The 23,354-nt window shown below is 41.4% G+C and overlaps 1 protein-coding gene across 2 annotated transcripts in view; it reads left to right on the top strand.

Moving 5' to 3' along the window:
• LOC149323423 (olfactory receptor 2A1/2A42-like) overlaps positions 1-23,354 on the top strand; it is a 53,613-nt gene that overhangs the window by 5,287 nt on the left and 24,972 nt on the right. The window contains exon 2 of one of the 2 annotated variants that reach the window (XM_089488903.1): positions 13,920-14,031. The gene's annotated coding sequence lies outside the window, so the exon portion shown is untranslated. Of the gene's footprint in view, positions 1-13,916; positions 14,032-23,354 lie in introns of those variants that run through there. The other variant, XM_089488905.1, reaches the window with a different exon arrangement.

Here is a 23,354-nt window from a genome sequence, read left to right as displayed (position 1 = left end):
CTTTACCCTTCAGCAGCTTTTTTAGCTCTTTCAAAGCTGCCCATTCCTAATCTTCTTATTTCTTGACTGCAGTGACCATTCTGGTCAGTATTTGATCCTAAGTACAGGAATTCTTTAACTGTTTTGATCTCCTCGTTGTCTAGATTGAATGTATGTATCTCTTCTGTGGACATAATTCCCCCCCCCCATATGTTCAGTATTAATCCTGCCTTTGCACTTTCATTTTTGACTTTCCTTAGTAACCATTCCAAATCTGTGGTATCTTCCACCATTATTATGGTTTCATTTGTGTACCTTAGGTTGCCAGTGTTTCTTCCTCCTATCTTCACTTTATCTGCACCTATCTGCACGTTACCTGACCAAAAATTCAGGTCTGGCCCAAAACATTTTTGTCTGTGGTGTAGACAAGTTGGCATCTTCAGTTCCCATTGGGGGAGCCTGGAACTTGCTGGTCTGGCCTTTGCAATCTTTGGTGGGAGTTGTACCTTTGGTTCTGTCTATGAGCAAAGACCTCCAAGTAGCAGCCAATGGCTTCCATGTCAGTGGGGCAATGACTCTGTCCTAGGGCAAAGTTCAAAGGAGCTATCCATGGTGCCAGGCCTATTTATAGGATAGAGTTCAGCATCTTGGACTGGTCTTAAAAAGTCTGGACTGAAACTTGGAATGGATTCACTGTTCCACTGACATGGAAGCCACCATCTACCAAGGTTTCCAGGCCAGGGACCCATGACCGGATCAAGATCCTCCTCAATGGTGGCATTCTTGTTATGGAACTCAGCCCCTTTGGAGGAGAATGGGGTGACTTCAGTAGCTCACTTGCAGAAGGCACACTGCTTTACTCTGAGACTTTGAGAACTTTTGATAAGAGCTTTGAGTACTCTTTGCATTGAACAATCTTTGGAATGCATTATTTCACTGATGGCTGAACCTGATGAATTTTTGGTTTAGTTTTAATAGCTTTATGTTTTGTATTGTTACTTTTGTTTGTAAATTGTGTTTTTTTAAAATAAATAATAAGAAACAGTATACACATTTAGTATATAAATCTCATGGTGCCCACCCCACTTCTGGAGGCAGCTGCCCCATTATGCCATGTAAGAATCTGACATACATTTTCATTTATACCATCGTTCATGCATCTTGATATTTTTCTCCAAGGCATTAGTACTCCAAAACAGGGTTTACCTGTTTGTCAAGCAGCTGGATTACCTGTTATATAAATAGAATAAGAGATATAGGCAGTTCCACTGTACACTTACTAGTTGCACAAAAGATGGTACTGTATTCACAGATGTTTCAGACATGGCTATTTTAAAAGGCTGGATAAGTGAACCAAACCTATTCTGTGATGTGCTTATATTCCTCCCTTCCTTCAAGGAACCCAGGAAAGTATGATAGCTGATTTTATTAACTGCCCTTGAGTTGGTCCTGATGCGTGGCAACCCTGTGTATGAGACCTCTGCAAGACTTCCTATCCTCCACTGCTCTGCTCAGTCCCTGCAAACCTATGCCTGTGACTCACCTGATTGAGTCCATCCATCTTGGTTGTGGTCTCCCTGTCTTTCCTCTATGCTACATTAATAGAAGTATAGTGTCTAGATCAAGGGAAGTCCCTGGAGGGACAGAAACATATGTACGAACCCCATCCCCAAGGACCCTACTTGGGCAGGCTTCTCTCAAGTGTCTAGTAATACATTAAGTCTGAATGTATGTCTGGCTGGCAGATGCAGATGCCGTTGTCTGTCCAAAAACTTTGATAGACTTGCATTCCTGTTTGCCTAGAGGCTTCCAATCATACTTAACTGAATTTACAGATCTTGCACTGATCATGAGAAGATTTGAAGAGAAGCCTTGTCCATACAGTACAGTCAGCCCTTCTTATACACAGATTTTTTTATACATGGATTCAAGCATCCACAGTTTGAAAATGTTCAAAAAAAGTTTAAATTTCAAATATCAAACCTTGATTTTCCATTTTTTATAAGGGGCACCATTTTGCTATGTCACTATATTTAATGAGACTTGAGCATCCATGGCTTTTGTTATCCATGGGGGATCTTGGAACCAAACCCCAGCGTGTAACAAGGGTCCAATGTACAATGAAGGTGAGGTTATATGTATTCCTCACCTACTTCTGCCTAGACCTCCCTTTATAGTGATTTGCTGAGCTGGGGCTGAAGCTGGGTTTTCCATCCTCCTTTCTAATGTTCTAGTGATGGTAACCCAGTACATTCTCACTAATCTGACTTAAGTCTTGGGCTCTTCTTGTTCTTAACTTTACATAAAGAGGCTTTAAGGAAACATGTTCTCAGATATTGAGGGCTGTGTCATCATCCTAACTGCTCTACTGCTTTATTTGTCACTCCCTTGGGATATCTTCATAGGTACCACCACTACCACTCCCCTCTCCCATGAGATAGTACTGATTGGTTTTAAATAAGGCTGGGAGGGAGAAGAGTTGGGTGCAGAAGCTAAAACTGAAGCAGTGATCCTCTGAATATGATATGCTGGTTGCTGTGGACAAAGAATGAGTAAAAGCCTTCACTTTTATGCCCTTCTTCTCAGATGCCCACATGGGAACATAATGTGTGATTAGAACAGTAGTTTTCATTATCTGAAGATGCCAGCCACAGATGCTGTTGAAACGTCAGTTATAAACTCTTCTAGAACATGGCTACATAGCCTGAAAAACCCACAAAAAACCTATAGTAGTTTCCAAACTTTTCTATGCCCCACATTCCTAAGAAGTATTTGATTAATGTTTATTACAAATGTAATATCACATCTGAAGATGGAGCAGTCTAATTTTTAAACCACATACAGTACTGTGAATGAACAAAGTGCACTTAAAAACTAAGCTTTTATCTTAGTACATCCAAGGTTCGAATCCCAGCTCAGCCATGGGTGACCCTTGGCAAGTCACACTCTCTCAGACTCAGAAGATGGCAATGGAAACCTCTGGACAAATCTTGCCAAGAAAAACCCATGACAGGCTCCTTTAGGGTCACCATAAGTCAGAAAAGATTTGAAGACTTGTCCAGTGCTACACAGGGTATCATTATGGTTGCAAGATTAGAATACAATTAGAGTAGTGCATTTCCATTTGCTGCTTCCCATTCTATGGAATACCCTTTGCCATTATAGGACATTGCTGGCTTCCACTATTGGCCTGCTTTGGCACTTCCCTCCGTTCAGAGACAGCACAAAACATCGTTATCCTCCCAGGTCTTTGAAATGAGCTCTACCTCCCATTTACTGATTGAGGATTGACCCTATAATTACTAATCTGATGACCCCTCAATTGCTTTAAATTTCATGCACCTGATGAAATGGGTTTTGGTCCAAGAAAGCTGGTTGTGAAATAAATGCGTTAGACCTTAAGGTGTTAGAAGGCTCATTGCTATTTATGCTACAATACATACTGGAAATGTAATTTTATTACTTAATTTTATTTTATTTCACATGAAATATTACAAATATAACAGGTAACAAATAGGTTAATAAAACAAACATAGTCAAAAAATAAATGAAATAAAAATAAAAGGTGAAGAAGGATGCTAGTGGGTAGGGTTAGAAGGATGAAAACAACTATGGCGGATATTGCTGGGAATCAGAACCTTGTTGAAGTCACCTACAAGACATTGTTCCAAAGGTCTAGAAAATGGATTGGTGGAGTCGCCATTTTGGAATTTTTATTAACTTATTCTAGGAATGGAAGCCATTTCTCTATAAAAGAATCATGTAACATGGACTCCTTCAACATGTTCAATCTATCTGCTATTTCCCTCCATTAACAAAATATCCCTAAAACTGTGCCACCAGCTATGAGTAGGTTGCTTGTCTTCCAGTTTGCAATCTCTGTTCTGGTAACTGCTAACAAGAAACAGATTAGGTTCTTATGATTCACATCTTTGTTTTCAGCAACAAACATGGATAATGGTGAAAGATCGGGACAGAGAACAGTATTTTGTTGTGTGATGTTTGAGATCACATTTGACCACAACATGTTTATCTTAGAACAATAAAACCACATATGTAAATAGGTACCACTGTCATTACAAGCTCTTCAGCATTTTGCAGAAGAGTTTTTGAAATTCTCACAATCTGTAGCGGAGTGAGATAGCATCTATGAATAGTAGCTATGAATAGTGAGAGAGCATCTATGAATTAATTTCAAATCATCTATGAATTAATTTCACTTTAACTGGTGCAGACTTTGGTTTAAATGGAGGAATGCTCTATTTTTCTTTTGCCAGACAGGGTCAGGTAATGTCATGATTAAGTCTAATTCCCATTCTTTCTTAAGAGTTAAGCTCTTACTGTAGGTCTCTTCAATTATTTCCCCTGAAATGCCATTAAGGATTTGATTAGTAATGGATCAAAAGTGCTCAAAAATAGTCAATGTTTTTGGAGTTTAATTTTCTGTGGGGTTTCATTTTCTCTAAGCAGACACGCCAACAAATTTGTTGAAGCTACAGGGGGGATTTTATTGCTTTTAATCAATACTTTCTACTTTGTTGTTTATTTTTAAAAAATATTTTTATTGAGTATTTCAATTAAAACATCATACATTTATACATACTCTATATCCATGCACTCAAACCATCGACAATCATCACACATCTATATCCATCTCATATACACCTCTATAGTATTATAGTAATAAAATCAAATCATGTTTCTTTAAATTTATAACAAAACTATATTTGCTAACTTAAACAAATGCTTCTTTGTTTTTTAAATTCAGCAATTGATCAAGTCATTGGATCTTCCCTTTCTTCCCCCCTTTAAATTTCCTTCTCTCTATCTCTAACCCTATCTATTCCTTTCTCAATTTTTCTCGCTTTCCCTTTCTATTTCTCTTCTTGTCCATCTTTCTCTTCTTCTCCTTGTTTTCACACTTCCTCTTACCCTCTTCTACTTTCTAGTCCCCACTTATCTAATTTCTCTCATCACAAATAGATCCCAGTGACTTGTCGACTTCTCTATCTAAAGTTTTTTTCTACTTTGCTGTTTAATGTTGTGAAGTACTTAAATAAATAGTAGGTGGCATGAAGGCCTGGCTAAACAAATTAAAAATATAAAAAGTGTAGTGTAAAAAAATTGCTTGAATGACTCCTGGTAGGATCTAGCTTGGCAGGTTTTAAAATCTAAGCATGATAAATATATTCAGCATTATGACTGCCAATGGTTCAATGCAGGGGTCAGCAACCTACGGCCCGCGGGCCGGATCCGACCTGGTGAGGCCTTGGGACCGGCCCCAGTCCGGTCCTGCCGCCAATTGCCGCCCCCGCCGCAGCTTCCGCGCCGCTCCAGGCGCCATTTTGAGTTTGCCCCCCCAGTTGTCTGAGGGACAGCAACCCGGCCCCCAGCTCAAAAAGGTTGCCTACCCCTGATTTAGAGAGTGCTGAAAACAAAATTATTTGACAGTTTTAACAGGATTATAGATATTGGGAGCCAGCAGGTATAGTCGTTTGAGTAACAATTCTATGATTCTATGAGTATTAGATTGTAACTCTGGAGACCAGAGTTCGATTTCCTGCTTGACCATGAAACCCATTAGTGACCTTGGGCAAGTCACATACTCTCAGCCTCAGGGGAAGGCAAAGGCAAACCTCCTCTGAACAAATCTTGCCAAGAAAACCCCATGATAGAGTCGCCTTAGGGTCGTCATTAAGTCGGAAATTACTTGAAGGCACACAACAATTGTAGTAAAAGTGTAAAAGTGTTCGACATGTACTTTCCAGACCACTGTGGTAGCCAGGCAGTCTTTTTCCATGTTGACAGAAGGGCTAATTCATGGTCATCACAATATCATTACAAGTGGAGTAATTGTTAAAATTGTTAAAATTTTGAATCCTGTTGGAAGCAGTTTGATTCTATCGGCCCATCCTTTGGAAATGCCTTTGGGCTTATAAATGGTGAAGGATTAAAATGCTCAGCTTTTGCCTGGGCTCTTTGCCCAGCCTGTGTTGGGATCACAGGGAGGGAACAGGTAGGATTGGAAACTCAACCTGTACGGATGTCAAATACAAACATTAGCTTAACTGTCCTAGCACCAGCCTTTCCAGGAATAGAGATTAGCTACAAACTCTTTACAGTAATGAAAATGGAGAGCTTTGCAAACATTTAATCAGGATAGACCCTCTCCCGTTTTAATGGGTGAGGACTCTTTTCTACAAAACTATCATTGATAGGATTGTTATCTTTACAGGACAGGAGGCAAAGCAAAGGAAAAAAGGGGCAGATTCAAGACTTATTGATAGCACTTCAAAAATAAATAAAGAAAACACTTTATATAGTTTCATATGTGCATTTTGATGACAAGAGAAGCAACCCTTCTGTGTTTTTGGCATCTTGCCCCCCCCCCCCCCAATCTCACACTCCTATGAAAGATCTGCTATCAGGAATTCATCCTTGGATGACTTTAATGCTTCAGTTACTAGAAGAGAAAGATTGAAGGAGGGTGGTTTCCTGACAGTTAGGTACTTTGGGTAGTACTTTTGAGTCTGGAATGAGGAAGTGATCATTCTTGGCCCAGGAGAATGGAAAAGGACACAAGAATCATTCAGCTTTGGCCTCAAAGCTAAGCACTTGGATGTTGCTCCTCCAGGCAACACACATGACTTTGTGCTTTGAGTAGGTAGATCTCATTCCCTAATTTCAATGAGTCAGAGGATATGTCCTGTAGCTGGGAACAAAAACATGGAGGCTTGACTTCTAGGTATTAGAAAGAGACAGTGCTGAAGCACTGTCTCTTCCAAGAACTGCGCAAGTTCAAGTGGGGTGTGTGTGTGTGTCTCACATTTAGTTATGCACCTAATATTTACAGGCATTGTACATATTGTACAAACTCCCATACCTTCAAAAACCGTGTGGAATTTTGCCTGTCCAGTTTGCTTGGGGGCAAAGCAACTTTTCACATGTCAGGATCTGGGCTTGATGCTTTCCAGAGCAAACCAGGCTGTATGCCTAGACTGAGTCCAGTGTTGGTTACTATCTTTATAAATGACTTAGATGATGGAATAGATGGTATTTTTATCAAATTTGCAGATGACACAAAATGGATGGTGGTGATGGATAATACCCCAAGGGCAGGAACAAAATAATAGATACACCCCCACCATGAAAATATGCTGGTTGAACATCTGAGATACGTTGGTGGAACACACAGATGATGAAGCGGCTTTGCCAAGGGAAGATAGCAGTTGAACAGCTGACAAGAAATGAGGTTTTGGGTGGCACACAGGGGGAGGAGGGGAAGTAAAACTATACCATAGCCCAGCAGTTTTTAACTTGTGGTCCATAGACCCCCCCCCCCCCCAGGTCTGCACAGGTGATCTGCAAAGGTTTGAAGATATGTTACGCACTTGTATGGTTAAAATAGAATGAATGAATGAAATGCAGACAGACGGACAGATGGTCATACATTGATCTCAAAGAGAAGGAGTCTTTTACTAGTGATAGATATTTGTACAAAGTTTCATTACAATATTTCAAACCTTTCAAACATTATTGGAAAATAAACATTTCTCACATAATTCAAAACTTATCTGAATGGCATTTACCAAGACAAAAGATGGATGGACAGACCGACAGACAGTCACACACAGACCATAATGAGATCATGGACATTCCCCATATCAAATTTCATTGAGATACATCAAACAATTCAAGAGTCATGTGATGGAAAGACAGACATGGGGAGCGACTAAAAGCAAACAAGAAATTTATCTCACTTGTTTGTGTAAAACCGGGCTCTTCTAACTTACTGCCTCCATTAAAAACAAAACAAAACAAAACAAAATTACAGTAGTTATGAAAATTACTGTTTGATAGCCAAAAAAATTTCTACTTTTGCATGTTGTGAGACCATGCAAGTGAATGATGCTGAGCGGCTTAGAGAAAGCACACAACATTTCGTCCTACGACACATAAAGCCAGAAGTTGTATTTGTAGCTGTACTGAACTCCAGCATTATCCACATTGTGCCTTCACATTCTCAGAATGTCTGTTGCTTCCCTGTTGCTTCTCAGAATCTGTAGCTGTGTCAAGAATGTTCTCAGAGAAGTTCATGTACACAAGTAAGACCATTTTTATGGAAAGAGAGTGTCAGAGGCCCGTTCCGCACGGGCCTATAGTATGCGCTCCATCACTTCCTGACACCCCTAACCCTAATACGCACAGAGCATGCACAAAATGGCGGCGCCCATTCCACACGGGCACCGCCATGTTGACATAGTGGACACGTTGCATCCGCACATCGCACAGCACAAATGACGCCGCGAGTGCGCCATTGGCGCCTCGCGGCATCATAAGCGCACCGCAACAAGAAGCGCCGTTTGGCGGCTTCTTTTTGCAGTGTGGAGGAACAATGCAGTTTGGATGCTGGGGCTCCTCCACGCTGCAAATGACGGTGGCGGCAGACTGCCCGTTTTGGGCGGTCTGTAACGCGCCAGAGTTAGTCAGTGTGAGTAACTGAGTGTTTGGACAGACTTCAGAATGATAACTGTGGATTATTGAAAATGATCTTGAGGGTGGATTTGTGGCTAAATTTGAAATGTAGAACCACAGATTATATTGATGAAGATGCTGTTAAGGTTATTGCTGGTTTTACTTACTTCAGCAATAAACCTTATAGGCTCACCCCTGTCTATTCCCTTGTAAAAATAACATTCAGGGAGACAGAGGTTCACACAAGAACTTACTTTAAGCAGCAGAAAACATAACAGCATTAGCAGTCTTTCACCAAACAGAGGCTCAAGCAGAGAGAGAGCGAGCAGATACCAGTCTACCCCAATTATAGTAACAGAATTATTGGCCTGATTAGTAATGAATAACACAAGTGTTCTACTCCAGAAAAGGGGATTTTTGAGTCTTAACATGCAGACAGGCCAAAATAAAGCTGTTTTGGGTCACTTTGGAGGTATGCTGTTTAAATGACACATGCATTTTAAGAGGCCAGAAGCTGCACCAAAGCCTGCGCTCCAGTCCTTAGATACTGAGAGATGAGATAAGATTATTTTTGATGGAGAAGCAAATTCACCTCAGCAGTCATTTGACATTTTTCCAGATTAGTAACATTAGCATATTTATCACATATCTCCACTCATTTAAATATGCTCAAATTAAATCTTAAAGGAAAAAAAGTTACAGTTTCTCAAACTGAAGACAAGACTGAATCCATGATGAAAAATTTTGAATCATGGCACCATTGCCTATTGAACTGAAGCTATGAGACATTTCCCAGACCTCACAAATTTTCTTGGTTCCACTGCCGAAGAGTTGTCTGAGGAGGACAACTTGTCATTTGAAAGATTTGTAGCATTATTTCTGTGAATATTTTCTTGCTCCTTATGCAAACAAAAACTGGACTAGAGATCCATTTTCAGTTAATATGTATGAGCTAGAGGGACTCACAGCAGCAGAAGCAGACAAGCTCATACAAATATCCATGGATGGTGCTCTGAAATTGCAGTTCAAGGAAAGGTCCCTTCCAAATTTCTGGGCTCACAAGCAGATTTTGCAGAATTATCAAAGAGGGTTATGAAAATATTGATGCATTTTGTAACAAAATATTTGCGTGAAAAACCATTCTTTGCTCTTTTTAGCTTACGAAAAAATACAGAAACTGTTTGAAAAATGTAGTCTGAACTCAAAAATACAAGTTTTACCTACTGAGCTTGATATAACAAGGATTGTAACTGAAATGCAGCACCAGCATTCTCACTGATTAATTAATTAAAATTAATAAGTAATATTTGGCTATGGTTTGGTGTTCAGTTCAGTTATTAGTATTAGTATTTGAAATCTGTATGGAATCATGCAACTAACAAATTATAGGAGTGTGTGCATTTACTTATTAATCTCTTTTCTTCAGATTTGAAGATCCTTGCAACTTAATTTGTTTTTAGGGTTTTAAATCTTGAGTTAAGTGTTAGTGGTCCTCGGTGGCAAAGATATTTAAAGGGGGTTTTAGTAACAAAAACTTTAAAAAATACTGTCGTTGCCTATACTTCTTATTACCGACAAAGGGATGGGTAGACATGGGAGGTTTATTTCTTTTAAAGAATGAAGGAATAGCAGACCTATGCATTTCATCAACACTTCGTTGTTGTGCCGTCAGATCGTTTCTGACTTATAGTGACCCTAAGACAAACCTGTCATGGAGTTTTCTTGCCAAGATTTATTCAGAGGTTTGCCATTGCCTTCCCCTGAGGCTGAGAGAGTGTGGGTCACCCAGTGGGTTTCATGGCTGAGCAAGGAATTTGAACCTGGTCTCCAGAATTGTAGTCCAACACTCAAATCATGACACTACACTGGCTGTCCTTCATCAACACTATTCTTCTATTTTTTTAAAAAGAGGCATAGTTTTCACATGTATGGTGCGCCCTTACTTTGTGCGGGGAATCCGTTCCAGATTCCCCCGCGTAAAGCAAATACCGCCTATGCTTGAGCCCCATTTCCATGCATGGGGCTCGTGCATGCAGTGATGTGGTGGCGTGGCGGTGCGTGCACGCCATGGGCACACACCCCATTCATCCCTATGGGGCGTGCTGCCCCTTCTCCCCACATGGCTTTCAGTATGACTAAATCCCTCCTGCAGACCACCAGGTGCTGTAGGCTATATTTCAGAAGAAGTAATGGGCAACCCCCCCTCTGAGTATTCCTTCCCTAGGAAAACTGTATGGCAATGGTTCTCAATCTTCCTAATTCTGTGATCCTTTAACACAGTTCCTCATGTTGTGGTGACCTCCAATGAATACAGGAGCAGTGTCTCGGTTCCTAAGACCATTGGAAATATGTGTTTTCCGATGGTCTTTGGCGACCCCTGTGAAAGGGTCACTTGACCCCCAAAGGAGTTGTGACCCACAGGTTGAGAACTGCTGCTCTATGGATATTATGAGATGAGGGAAAATCAGGGAAGGAAAAGGCATTCAGATGAAGTTGCGCTTATCCAGGACTTAACCCATGAGGATCCAGGAATACTCCAGCAACAAACCATTCCCTGGACTTCCCCATAAATGGTTTGTTGCTAGAGCATTCCTGGATCTTCATGGGTTAAAGTCCTGGATAAGCATAATGTGTCTCAAAATCTTCAGCACAATTGCACAGCTTTGCTGGGAGTATGCCTTTTATTCCTGGATTTTTCCCCATCTGATAATTTCCTACAAAACTCCTGGAGTTTCCATAAGTTGACAGGAGACTTTCTCATCACTGGATGTGTTTTCAGTTGGTTCCAATGAAGGAAGGGGTGCAGGAGTATCCTAATGGGGTGGGGTTGGATTGGGTACTTTGCCCCAAGTTCACTAAATAAGGCCTGTACCATATTGGCTTCTCTGTCCACACTCACTCACTGAAGTGCTAGAAATGGGAAACAGATATTTGCTGCCAGAGATGCAAGCTGGGCAGGAGGCACTCCCAAAATCTACATCAGTTCAAGTCTATCTCCTCCCTGCTCCTCTTGGAACTTCCCTGAATAAGGCAGAAAACAGGAGAGAGAAGAGGGTGGGATAATGGTAGATGCTGCTGTCTTTTGAAAAAATATATCTTTAATCCTCAGATCCGTGAAATCTCAGATGCGTACTGTTGACCTTGCAACCCTATTAATAATAGAAGAACAATGTGCATGTTCTGTGATGATCTGCCAGTCTGGAGGAACCTTCTTCATCTCCCAAACTGCCTAGGTGCCTCCCTCCCCCAGCAATGTTAGAGTAGGTGTCAGATTCCTTGTGGAAAAGTGGCAGATAGCAAAATCCACCAGGAAGCTTTGCTTGCACAGCCCCCCTTTGAAAACAACAGGAGCTCTGTGTCAACATGTTTGGATTCCCACCTCAGGACAACCAACCGTGCAACTTTTCCATCTTGGGCTGACTGGAATAACTCTTCCATTTTGATAGTGCTAAGTCATTTGTGGCCCCTGCTGCAGGAAGTAGTTTTAAGTTCAAAAGGTTGCTGTTCTCATGTATTCTTCCCCCCTGTAAATATTTGCAGGAGTACTTTTGTAAATATGTCCTCCTGTGTGAAGCTGTGAAATCCAAGTTTGTTTAAGAGGCAGTGAAAGTAGCATTTAAGAAGAGCTTGCCATCCACGGGCAGGACTGGCAAGGAGAGGCCCTTGTTACCAGCAGTGGCAACTAGTAACTTTAATGCTTTGGGGGAACTAGTCCATGTTTCAGTCTGAACTTTACAGGGCCCACCCAAACAATTAAACATATTTTCAACATTTATCTATTAATTTAGATTTATATCCCTCCTTTCTCCCAACATAGGTCCCATAGCAGCTAAGCACCCTGGATAGTTCCTTCAGAATCTAGAATAAAACCCAAAGTGGATTCACCACGGACATGGAAGCCTTTGTCTGCCATTGATCACCAGTCCTTTGAGGGAGCAACATTTTGATATTTGCCTTAAATACCTGTGGCCAGATTTTAAAACAAGGTTTAAGTTTACAAACAATGCCATCTTGTTCTGTTTGTAAGCATCCAGGAATTGTGGTTGACTAGTCATGTGTGTTGTGGGGAAGGATGCTTGACTAGCTAGCCTGATCCAATGAAAATCTTCCAATAGAAGAAGAGGCAAGTCATTGTTTGCTCTCTGATTCTCCCAATGCAGACAAATACTTGCAGTGGAGTCTGCATGCTGGAATTCAAGGGCAGAGTTTGGGAAAGTTATTTCTGGACTATATCTCCAAAATAATCTAGCCAATATTACCACTTTCCAGGCTGGCTGGGGAATTCTGAGAGTGATACTCAAAAAAGTAATGTTTCTAAGCTCTGGTCTTGTGTGGTTTGAACAGTAGAATGGCGGTGAAGTGCTTCCTGTATTTTGTTCTCATAAACAGTGGGACTGAGGTTGGAGAAAATGAATTCTGTGCATTGGTGTACTGTGCAGATTGGCTGGACACTGGTGACATTATCACAGAGTTATGGAAAGTGGCCTCCAAGATCATGATCCCCCACACTGGCCACCTTCTTCTACATTTCATTTTGCATCGACACGTTTTTCCTCAACACACAGCCATCCCAGTTACTTTCCCCTCCCCCTCCAGGCTTATCTGCTGATAATGGGAAGTGAGGGGCAGTACTCAATATAAGTCACTCTGGTGCAGTACTCAATATAAGTTCCAGTTGTGCCTGCCATATCTTCCTTTGCAGGTTCTTTGGGAAATGCTGCTTCATTGATCAAAAACCACATATGGCTTCTTCAGTTGGAATAAAACAGGCAATGTTAAAGCTGCAAAGAAGCTAGACATCCACATGGCTCCTAATCAAGGGATCTACTCACCTACCTCCTGGCTGGTGAGCTGCTTGCTGGTCTTCCATTTAGAATGGCAGATGTAGGAATCCACAGGGGTAGACAGAATTGCCTGGTTCCTCTGCCACCTCAGAGCAGGACAAATCCAAATGCCCCCCAAGATGGACATGATCTCTTCTGCACACACTTCCAAGGTCCCATAAGGGGATCCCTTTACCCTTCTGATGGGTGTGCAATCCCCTGGATGGAGATCCTATGCCAAGCCACCACAAAAGGTGTGGGAGGGGTTCCACCTCCCTTCTTCCACCAAATCTACTGGACCTGGAACTGCAGCCAGCATCATAATTCAAACTGCAATGCTTATAGCCATGTGTCTTGACTCTACTCTGACAGATGCACTTGATCTATGTGATTCAAATTGTTAATTCTACCATCATGATGATGATCAACCCACTGTCACTCACAAGACAAAACGAAGTCCCCCACTGGGCATGTCAGTTTGTGATGCACAATGTCTGCCTCCTCTGGCTGGTCAGCATCTCTTCAGCAAAGCTGCTCCAATAACTCCTTTCACATAATTGTCATATAGGGGAAATGATCTTGAAGTTCTGTTAGATCATTCCTTGTGTTGTCTAAAAAGTCGAGTTTTGTGCTTGTCCCCAGATCATTCTCTCCAAGCTGAATGATGATGGCATCTGGTTTTCTGTCCTGCTGGGCCTGCCGCAAGACTACTGGCACCAAGGAGTCCCAATGCACCCACCTCTTGCCAATCCAGGTGATCTAAACATCTAAGCTTCAAGAAACCAATGAACATGCAGGCAGAAATTCTGAACCTAGTAAGAAACATGGCTTAGTTCACATGTTGATTTGCTCTGTAATGTGGTAGGGGAACGCATGCCAAATTACTTTTCTGTTCTAAATATACATGTAAACACTTCTAGACAGTTTCAAAGGTGACACTCTTTTTCAGGAATAACCAGTGCAATTCTTTAACGTTCTCACCAGTGAGGGTGAATTTGTGGTGCTCCTTGTGTGGCTTTCTGCTGATTTAGGACAAGCACATACAGGGTGCATAGGTTTGAAGAATGCCATGCAGCACATAGCCTCACTGCTCCCCTCTTATATTTCCAAAGTGTTGACTGGGAGTTAGCTTCCGTACATCACTGTGAAGTTTGAGGGTTCTGGGAGTAAATATTGTGAGAAGTGCTGCATCCTTTTGCGTTTCCATAGGAAACACTGGTTGGGCATGAGTGCCATTGACACACATTCTCCTTGGCCATGATGAACTTAGGTTTTGTTTTGTGTGGTGTGCCTGCAGAGATTGCCCTGATACTACCTTTGAATTATCACTTCTCCCAACTTCCAATTATCACTTCTTCCAGCTTCACAGGGCATGCTCCAGAAGATTGATCAGCAGAAGAAGGATGGGAAACCCAAGTGGCAGAGCTGATACCAGTTTATATGAGTAGCATAGTAGCAGTCCCCCCCCCCCCCCCCCGCATACCTTAAATGATTTATGATCTATTCTCCAACATAGATACCTTTGATCCACATAGTGCATTGCCTCTTTTTGAATGGCTGAAGGTAAAGATCTTTGCCATCGGATGCTACTAATATTATTTGACTGGACTTCACTAAATGTTGTCTGAGTGCTATGGATATTCTTTTCTTCTATGATATTGCCACACCATTTCTGTCTTTTAAAAATGTTTGTCTCCTAAGTGGAATACTACTTATACCTTAGTGGGAATGTACCATATGAATAGCCTCAATTTACCATAAATAGCCTCCACTTAACCTTGCTCATAATGAACAGGGCATTACTGGACAGGGCAGATTGCAGAAACTGTAGTGCATGGCTGTCTGTCTCATATAGAGGCACACAGTCACAACTCCACTGAAAGATGTTGCAGTATCCTACTCTGTCCTGCAACACAATTGTCACAATTGTTCAGTTTTCTTATGTTATCTGTTGCTTTTGTTGTCAAGGCCAAGCTAATATGCACACCTGAGTGTTAACTGGTCACATTTTGGAACCAGTGAATATGCTTAGTTTGGTTTTTGAAGAGATACTGGATACTTTCATGCTTAGAGATGAATCCCATTGTGGGAGAAAGGCAGGATATAAATATTTGAATGAATAAATAAATAAATAAATAAATAAATAAATAAATAAAGACAAGGCACACTGGAATCCTTCACTCACATGTTTTCTGTACCCCACCCCACCCGAGGTGGCACACTGATCCTCTAGAAGTAACACTGTCTCCTGAGATGTGCCTGGATTTTTCTCTGCAACATAGAAAAGAAGGGTTGTCGAGGTGAGATGATAGCCCTTGTGATAATGGAGCAAGCTCAGCAAGAGATGAAGCTGTTACATGTAGCACAAAGGGAAGATTGAGACAAGTTTCTGCATAGCATGGGCATATTTTTCCATACTCTGTGTGATGTGGTATGTGTTTTACACGAGGATGCAAGTCCAGCTAGGAACAGTGGAGAGAATGGGTGGACTGTATGCCTGCCCTAACTGGAATGGCCAACTGCATGATGAATCATTGCACAGCGGCTTCTGCTCACTGGACAAGAAGGCCAGAGAGTGAGGTCAACATCAATTAACACCCCACTGAAAGGAGCCATAGTGAGGAAGAAGCAGAAGGGCAGTTGCTCCCCATTGGCCTCAAAAGAGAACTTCTTTCCAACACAGTGCAACAGCGCTCCTTTACAAACACAATAGATTCTCCACATGCAGCCACCCACATCACCAAAAATGGAAGAAGTGACACTCCAGACAGCTGAAGACAAAGGATGTGATCAGCAGAAGAGGAATGTTGATTGTTACAGTCCCTGAACTATCTATATTTGTGTGCTTGCCCCACATGGACATGCGACGGTTTCACCCCAAAAATGTTTTCCTAGTCGTCTAAGCATCAGTTTCCCCAGTATTTGAAATTGTTTTCTTTAATGCACACTTTAAAAAAGTCTCTTTTTTAAAAAAAAGAGTTATATTGCACTGTTTGAGAACTTTTTGGTTTACTTGAAGTTATTCATAATAAATATGTGTGAAATGCTATGTAGATGTTCTCTTTCAAGTAGACAGCAACATGTTTGCAGCAACTGGAAATTCCTAGGGCAAATCTCTGGGGAAAACAAACCCCAGCAATTGAATACATATTGTGTAGGGATCACTGTGATAAGAACACATTCCCAGTTGACTTTTCTATACTTTATAGCCATTTTCAATGACCTCCACCATACAGTCCTCTGGCCCATGGAATCCAGGTTTTTGTTGGGCATGGGATATGAACAAGAGAGGGTCCCCAGGGTTGCATAGGTGAGAGTAGTATGGGGCTATTTGGAAGGGAGAGGAAGGGTGAGATACATGGGGAGAAAGGTGTGTGTGGTCAAGAAAACTGTATGAATAATGGCTGCATTCCCTGGATTATCTTGCTATCTAGTTTATAGGTGGGAAACCCCAAAGAGTTCTTTAAGTCAATGAGATTCAGCCATGGCAATTGTGGATCCTACCAGTAATGATTTGAGCTGTATTCTTGTAGCCATCCTTCAGAACCTGGTTTATGTAGGCCAAGGAGGTTCTGCGTGTTGGAAAGAGAGAAAATGGAGGTATGTATGGATTCTTTTGTACTTGCTAAACATGGACCAAACTCTAAGACAATCAAAATGACATTGTGTCATTTTCTGCTCATATGATCAGCAAAAAGACCTTAGTACAAGTTTCAGACACCTATGCAAAGGGATCTTGTAGCACGTTTGAAACTTCTCAAAAGTGCTACAGGATTCTTCTGCATACTAATTTTCCAGACTTTGATTTTATACATCTAGTTTATAAACTGGTTGGCCCTTAAAGGTAATTTTTTGGGCACGTGAAAGCAGCCGTAGATCCGAGCCTCCACTGCAAGCTGTAAACCCCAGGATTACAAAGAAACATGCCAGTAACAGCAGAAATTTACCAATATAACTATGTAGTGTGAAAGGAGCTTTTGGAATACCCGTTAGAAATGAGAACCAGACATGTTTGAAAGGAGGAGGTCATACATAACTTTCAGCTCAGCATATTGTTCCCCAGCCACTGGTTTAAATCTGGGAAGAGAAGAATAAAACCACAGTATGCGTAATTCTTACTTTCATGTGTTGGCCTTCTCTGCAATACATTGCATGGCCCATTGCATTGTGTGAACAAGATATATGCTCCTTACAATCGCAAGCATTCCTTGCCCAGTGCAATGCCAGGAAGAGGAGATTAATTATATAATGCAATAGAATTATTACCAGTGTCTTAAATTGTGAACCAGGCATCCCCAATCTCTGTAACTAGTATTTGGGGACAGTCAATCCTGTATGTCCTACCATATTTATCTAATGAAAATGGTACTTTCAGGCTTCATGAGGAGGGTTAGATGGAACTGGCATCAACAACAAGGAGGGAGTTGTAATAAACCACAAATATTCTTTTCTGCTCTACAGTGTGCTCTGCTGAAGTAAGGGAGTGTGAAAAAAGGCTATTTATTTATTTATTGGCTTCATTAATATGCTGCCTTTCTCCCAAAGTGAGACCCAAAGCAGCTTCCAAAAACAGCAAATTAAAAATGTTCACATTAAAAAATTAAAAACAATTAAAAATCCCCACATTAAACACTATACAATCATTTAAAAGCTTATGAAAGCTAAAAAGAAATAAAACACACACATAAACAAACCTCTCCCTGCCTAACCATTAAAAGCCTGCTTAAAGCCTGCTGACAAAAGGAAGGTAGGGAAGAGGCCAGCATAGCATCTCACAGAAGGGAGTTCCAAAGGGTAAGAGCAGCCACTGAGAAGGTTCTCCACAAGGGAGTATGTGATGGTGGTGGGATTAAGAGAAAGCCTTCCCCTGAAGATCCTAGCATTCATATAGCTTTTTGTGTGGAGAAATAGTCTTTCAGATAGTCTACACCTAAGTCGTATAGGGTCTTATAGGTCATGAGCAGCAGTTTGAATTGTGCCCAGAAACAAACTGATAGCCACTGAATCTGTTTCAGCTAGAGAGTTATATGCTCCCTGTAACTGGCTCCAGTCAGCATTCTGACTGCTTCATATTGAACCTACCGAAGCCTCTGAACAGTTTCCAAAGGCAGCCCCATGCAGAATACGTTGCAGGAGTTGAGACAGAATGTAATGAAGGCATGTGTCACCATAGCCAGATCTGACATCTCAAGGAATGGGCGCAGCTGGTGCACTAGTTTTACCTGTACCATGCACTCCTAGCCACTGCTGAAACCTGGGCATCCAGACCCAGAGTTGAGTCCAGGAGCACACTCAAGCTTCAAGTCTGAGATTTCAGGGGGAGCATACTCTGCTCCAGTTCAGGCGGAGTCCTTATTCCCTGATCTGCCTTTTGACTGATCAAGGGGTCCTCTGTCTTGTCTGGATTAAGTTCAATTTGTTTGCACTCATTCAATCCATTACTGACAACATTGGTTAAATACTGAGACAGTTTCCTTGGAATTGGATGGAAAGCAGAGATAGAGTTGGGTGTCATCTGCATTCCACCTTGCCCTTTGGAAGAACTTCCTGACAGTAAGGGCTGTTCGACAGTGGAACAAAGTCCCTCAGAATGTGGTGGAATCTCCTTCCTTGGAGGTCTTTAAACAGAGGCTGGATAGCCATCTGTTGGATATGCTTTGATTGTGATTTCCTGCATGGCACAGGGTTGGACTGGATGGTGCTTGTGGTCTCTTCCAACTATACGATTCTATGATTCTATGGTGACACTGAACCCCAAAACTCTGGATAACCTCCCCCAGTGGTTTCATGTGGATATTAAACAGCATGGGAGACAAAACTGAGCCCTGGGGGAGCCCATAGGCCAATGACCAGGGAGTCGAACAAGAGTCTCCAAGGACCACTTTTGGAGTTTGCCCCTCCAAAAAAGACTGGAACTACTGCATAACAATGCCCCCAAAACCCATCCCAGAGAGGCAGCCCAGAAAGATACCATGGTTGATGGCATCAAAAGCTGTCAAGAGGTCCAGCACCATGATAATTTCAGTGCATTGGTGGATTTGTTCAAGCTGTCAAGTAAACATCAGTTAAATGGAAACAAGAAGGAGAACAGTATATTTGCAGCACTTGGAGAATGAGATTGTTTAGTGACACCATAGAGTAAAAAATAGAGTTAAGTCCAGATTTTTGTAAAAAAAATCCAAAATAAAGCACCCACAACCAAATAACCAAATAACAGCCAAATAAAAAGAAAAAGCTGACACAGGTACAGTGGGCCCTTGGTGTCCACTGGGATTTGGTCCAAACTCAGTTCCCTTAATGGTATTTTTCAGTTTCAGGGATGGTATGCCTTACATTGTGGTTGTTTTGAAATAAATATTGCTATATGATTGTTTTCTAGATAGTTTAAATGGTATTATTTTTCTATTATATAAAACTGTAGGAAAGATACTGGTGCTTTGAAAACTTTGTAAGGTAACTTAATCAGTAGTAAATATATGCAGTTTATAAGTTGAATAAATATTGGCATTATTTACTAAATGTTATATGAGTAGCACCAGGATTTTCTTTGTTAGTCTTTTGTGCTACTTACAGACCTCCTGTATGTAAGGTTACACTGCCCTACGTTTCCTTTTGAGAAGGGCATAATACTTTGTGATAGTCATCTATCTGAACTATTTTTCTCAGCATTACATGCTCAGTATTGAGGCAGACCTCTATGGGAAGCTCAGTGACCTCCAATGTGAGCTGCTATCGTGCAGTATATGAGAAGGCTAGAGAGCCACCAAATTGCAATGGTGACTCTTTCTTCAGTGCTAATGGTCTCCTTCATTACCATTTTCTAGTGTTGGAGGTGAGGTTGCAGAACATCAACAGTCTGGAACAGTGTGGCCCTCATCATTCTGAAATTGTGCAGCTACATGTTGCCATCCCACAGGGAGAACTCCTAGGTTCTCCACCGCCGCCACCTGACATGAGGCCTCACCCACCAACATCCTGGTGCAGGGCAGGTGCAAAGCCAAGCAAGCAGAGTATCCTTGGGCTGCAAACATATTTTTTGGGAAAGAGTACCTAATGAAAGCCCCCATCTTTTCCAAACACCTTGAAACATACAGTAGGAGGCACTTCTGCCTAAGCTTTTGGTTCCACCCTCTCTTGAAAAAAGCCTCCATGGGCTGACCAAAATGATGAGTAACAGGGCAGCTTCCAATACAGGATCCATGGTAATAGAGGATCACAGAGACATTGAGAGGTGAACACATGTTGCAGATGCTGGAGCAGCAGATTGCTATGCCCAGATGGCTCGAGAGCAAAATGACAGCAACAGGGGGAAATAGCAAGCAATAACATTTCTATACCACTTATCAGTGAACCCAGCACGCTCTAAGCCAGTGATTCCCAAACTCTGGTCCTCCAGGTGTTTTGGACTTCAGCTCTTAGAAGCCTCAGATATCTTGGCCAATGGTCTGGGAACTGAAGTCCAAAACATCTTGAAGGCCAAAGTCTGGGAATCACTGCTGTAAGCAGTTTGCAATGTGTCAACCAATTGCCCCCAACAAGCTGGGTACTCATTTTACCAACTTACGAAAAGATGGAAGGCTGAATGCACCTTGGAGCCCTCCTCTAGGATCAAACCTACAAAGTTGTGGCTGCAATACCAGCATTTAACCACTGCACCACCAAGGCTCTTTACATACTGTCAGAAATCTGAAATTATAGTGGTGCTCTTGCAAGAATGATATAATTGCACATGTAATTGCACAAATTGTAATTTGTTATGGTGAAAAATAGTATATAACCAGTGTGTGGTTTTCCAGGAATGGTGAAATTGCACAATTGCATGGTGACAACCAAAAAGGAAAAACATGCATGTGCTATGAGATGGATAGGAGGCCAGGCCAGTGAAACCGTGTGGTACACTGATAGTAGGACCATGCATCGCCAATGCAGCAGCATCACACTATTGAAGAGAAGGGTGATAGTGATTGTTTCTATACTGGTATGTTTCCATGTGCTTAATCAATGCTTTAACCATGTGATTGCTGCAAGAAAACAGGTGGGTGTGATAAAGTCCTGAATAGGGTAAAACTTGGAAGTGATGCTTTAAAAACTAAAAACAGAAGGCATTCTTTTGGAAGCATTCTTTTCCCTTTTCAGGTCATCTGCCAAAAGGCTTGGAAAGCAGAAGCTACTGTTTCCAGCAGGGTAGCCATTCTAGTCTATGGCAGTAAAAAGAACAGTCTTGTGGCAACAGACTGTGAAACCTCATGCCAGTTATTACATGTTAGTCTTTAAAAGCTATAAGACTCTTTGTTTTTGTAGCAGCATGCTAACAAGCTATTGTCTCTGAGGTTTATAAATATGCATGGCACCTACCAGTATTTGCAATCCATTTTCAAATCAATTCAAGATAGATTTCAGTGCATAATTCTTGAGATTTGCATCAAATGATTCTATCTCATGTGGCCCTGAACAAGGGCAAATACAGTGGACCCTTGTTATATGCTGGGGTTTGATTCCAAGATCCCCCGTGGATAACAAAATCCGTGGATACTCAAGTCCCATTAAATATAATGACATAGCAAAACAGTGTCCCTTATAAAAAATGGATAATCAAGGTTTGATATTTGAAATTTATACTTTTTTTGAACATTTTCAAACCGTGGATGCTTATCTCCGTATATATAAAAATCTGTGTATAAGAAGGGTATTTTCTTATCACACTGCAGAATTCGGTGGAAGAATGTTGTAGACATTATATTGTGCCGTTGTTTTGTGAATAACTACTGGGCAGATAATTACCAGTGTCTGTACTTTTCCCAGTTCTTCTGACCTCAGTACCTGCAGCTTCCCCATCAATATCATCCCCAACATCTGTCTATGAACCTGCCCAAAGTACATTTTGTAGTGCTTTAAGAGTCCCCAAGATGGTTGTTTCTGTAGAAACTGAAGCAAGATCTCTTTTAAAGGTAAATCTGTATATATACTGTACAAATAAATATTACAAGTAATTGCCTTCACAGTCTCAATGCAAGTAGTAAGTACGTTGTTTCTGATTACTGCATTGCAGCTTATTGCAATTGTATACATTTTATCACACCACATAGGGTAATATAGGATTGAAACAGCAGGTGTTAGGCTACTGCTCTTTCATCTGGAGGCTGCTTGAGAAGCGTTTCCAGGTTCCAGGTCAGAGTTAATGTTAAATTTTTGTGGAGCTCTGGCCTGCTTCAGCCTGCAAGAGTTTGCCGTGTAAACAAACCCTGCAGTGAGGCAGTTTGGTGGGCTCTTTAACCAGTCCAGTTATGCTGTCAGTTTTGTGGGTCCTTAAACAAAGCTGGGCTTTTCTGAGTGCTCATTCCGGGTGTGTTTCTGTAAATGATGAATTACTCTCCGCCATCATCATAGCCGAGAACCAGGAAGCAGCCTTCAATGGGCACAAGGGAAAAAACAACAACAAGTGCAGACATCACTTACTTGACATTGTGTGCCTTGAGAAAACCCTCCTGCAATGGAATCATTTTTCTTAGCAAACAAAGGGACAACAGGGCATTCTGGTTGCCCTTCACTGACCTAATATTTGAGGAGAAATAGTACCACAAAGAAGTCCTGTGTTGTTGTGCACGAGGACAGAAAGTGATTTTGTTGCTTACTGTAATGACTTTTCATTCCTGTCCCAAGGGTAAGATCCTAGTTTTGGGCCCCTCCCTAAAAATGGCAACACATTGAGGATGGTTGTGATCCTTTAAGAGTTCTGAAGCTCATTCCTTTTACCACACAAATTGGCTGCCTCTTTGGACAATGCAGTGCAAAATATGATAAAATATGATAAAACATGATAAAATATGCACATCTAATTAAACAGAGCCTCAAGGCAGATTGTCCTCAGGTCTGGGCTGCTAGATATCATGTTCTCTTAGCTCCAGATGGGCCTTCAAACTCTTGAGTTTATCACATGGGAAGGAATGGGGTTTAAACCCGGGAAGATCCCACAAAAGCGGGATTGTTTTCTAATGACGTCGCATGACTTGGGCATTAATATGACATTAACAGAAGGCCATAAAATTGCACCACTTTTCCCTGAAGTTAAAAAATGGA

Source organism: Sceloporus occidentalis, unplaced genomic scaffold (genome assembly GCF_023333645.1).
Source record: "Sceloporus occidentalis isolate IW3139 unplaced genomic scaffold, rSceOcc1.0.p SCAF_1, whole genome shotgun sequence".
In the NCBI taxonomy this organism is placed as follows: Eukaryota; Metazoa; Chordata; class Lepidosauria; order Squamata; family Phrynosomatidae; genus Sceloporus; species Sceloporus occidentalis.
The sequence above is the reverse complement of the archived record's forward strand: the minus strand, read 5'-3'. Positions and strand labels throughout refer to the sequence as shown.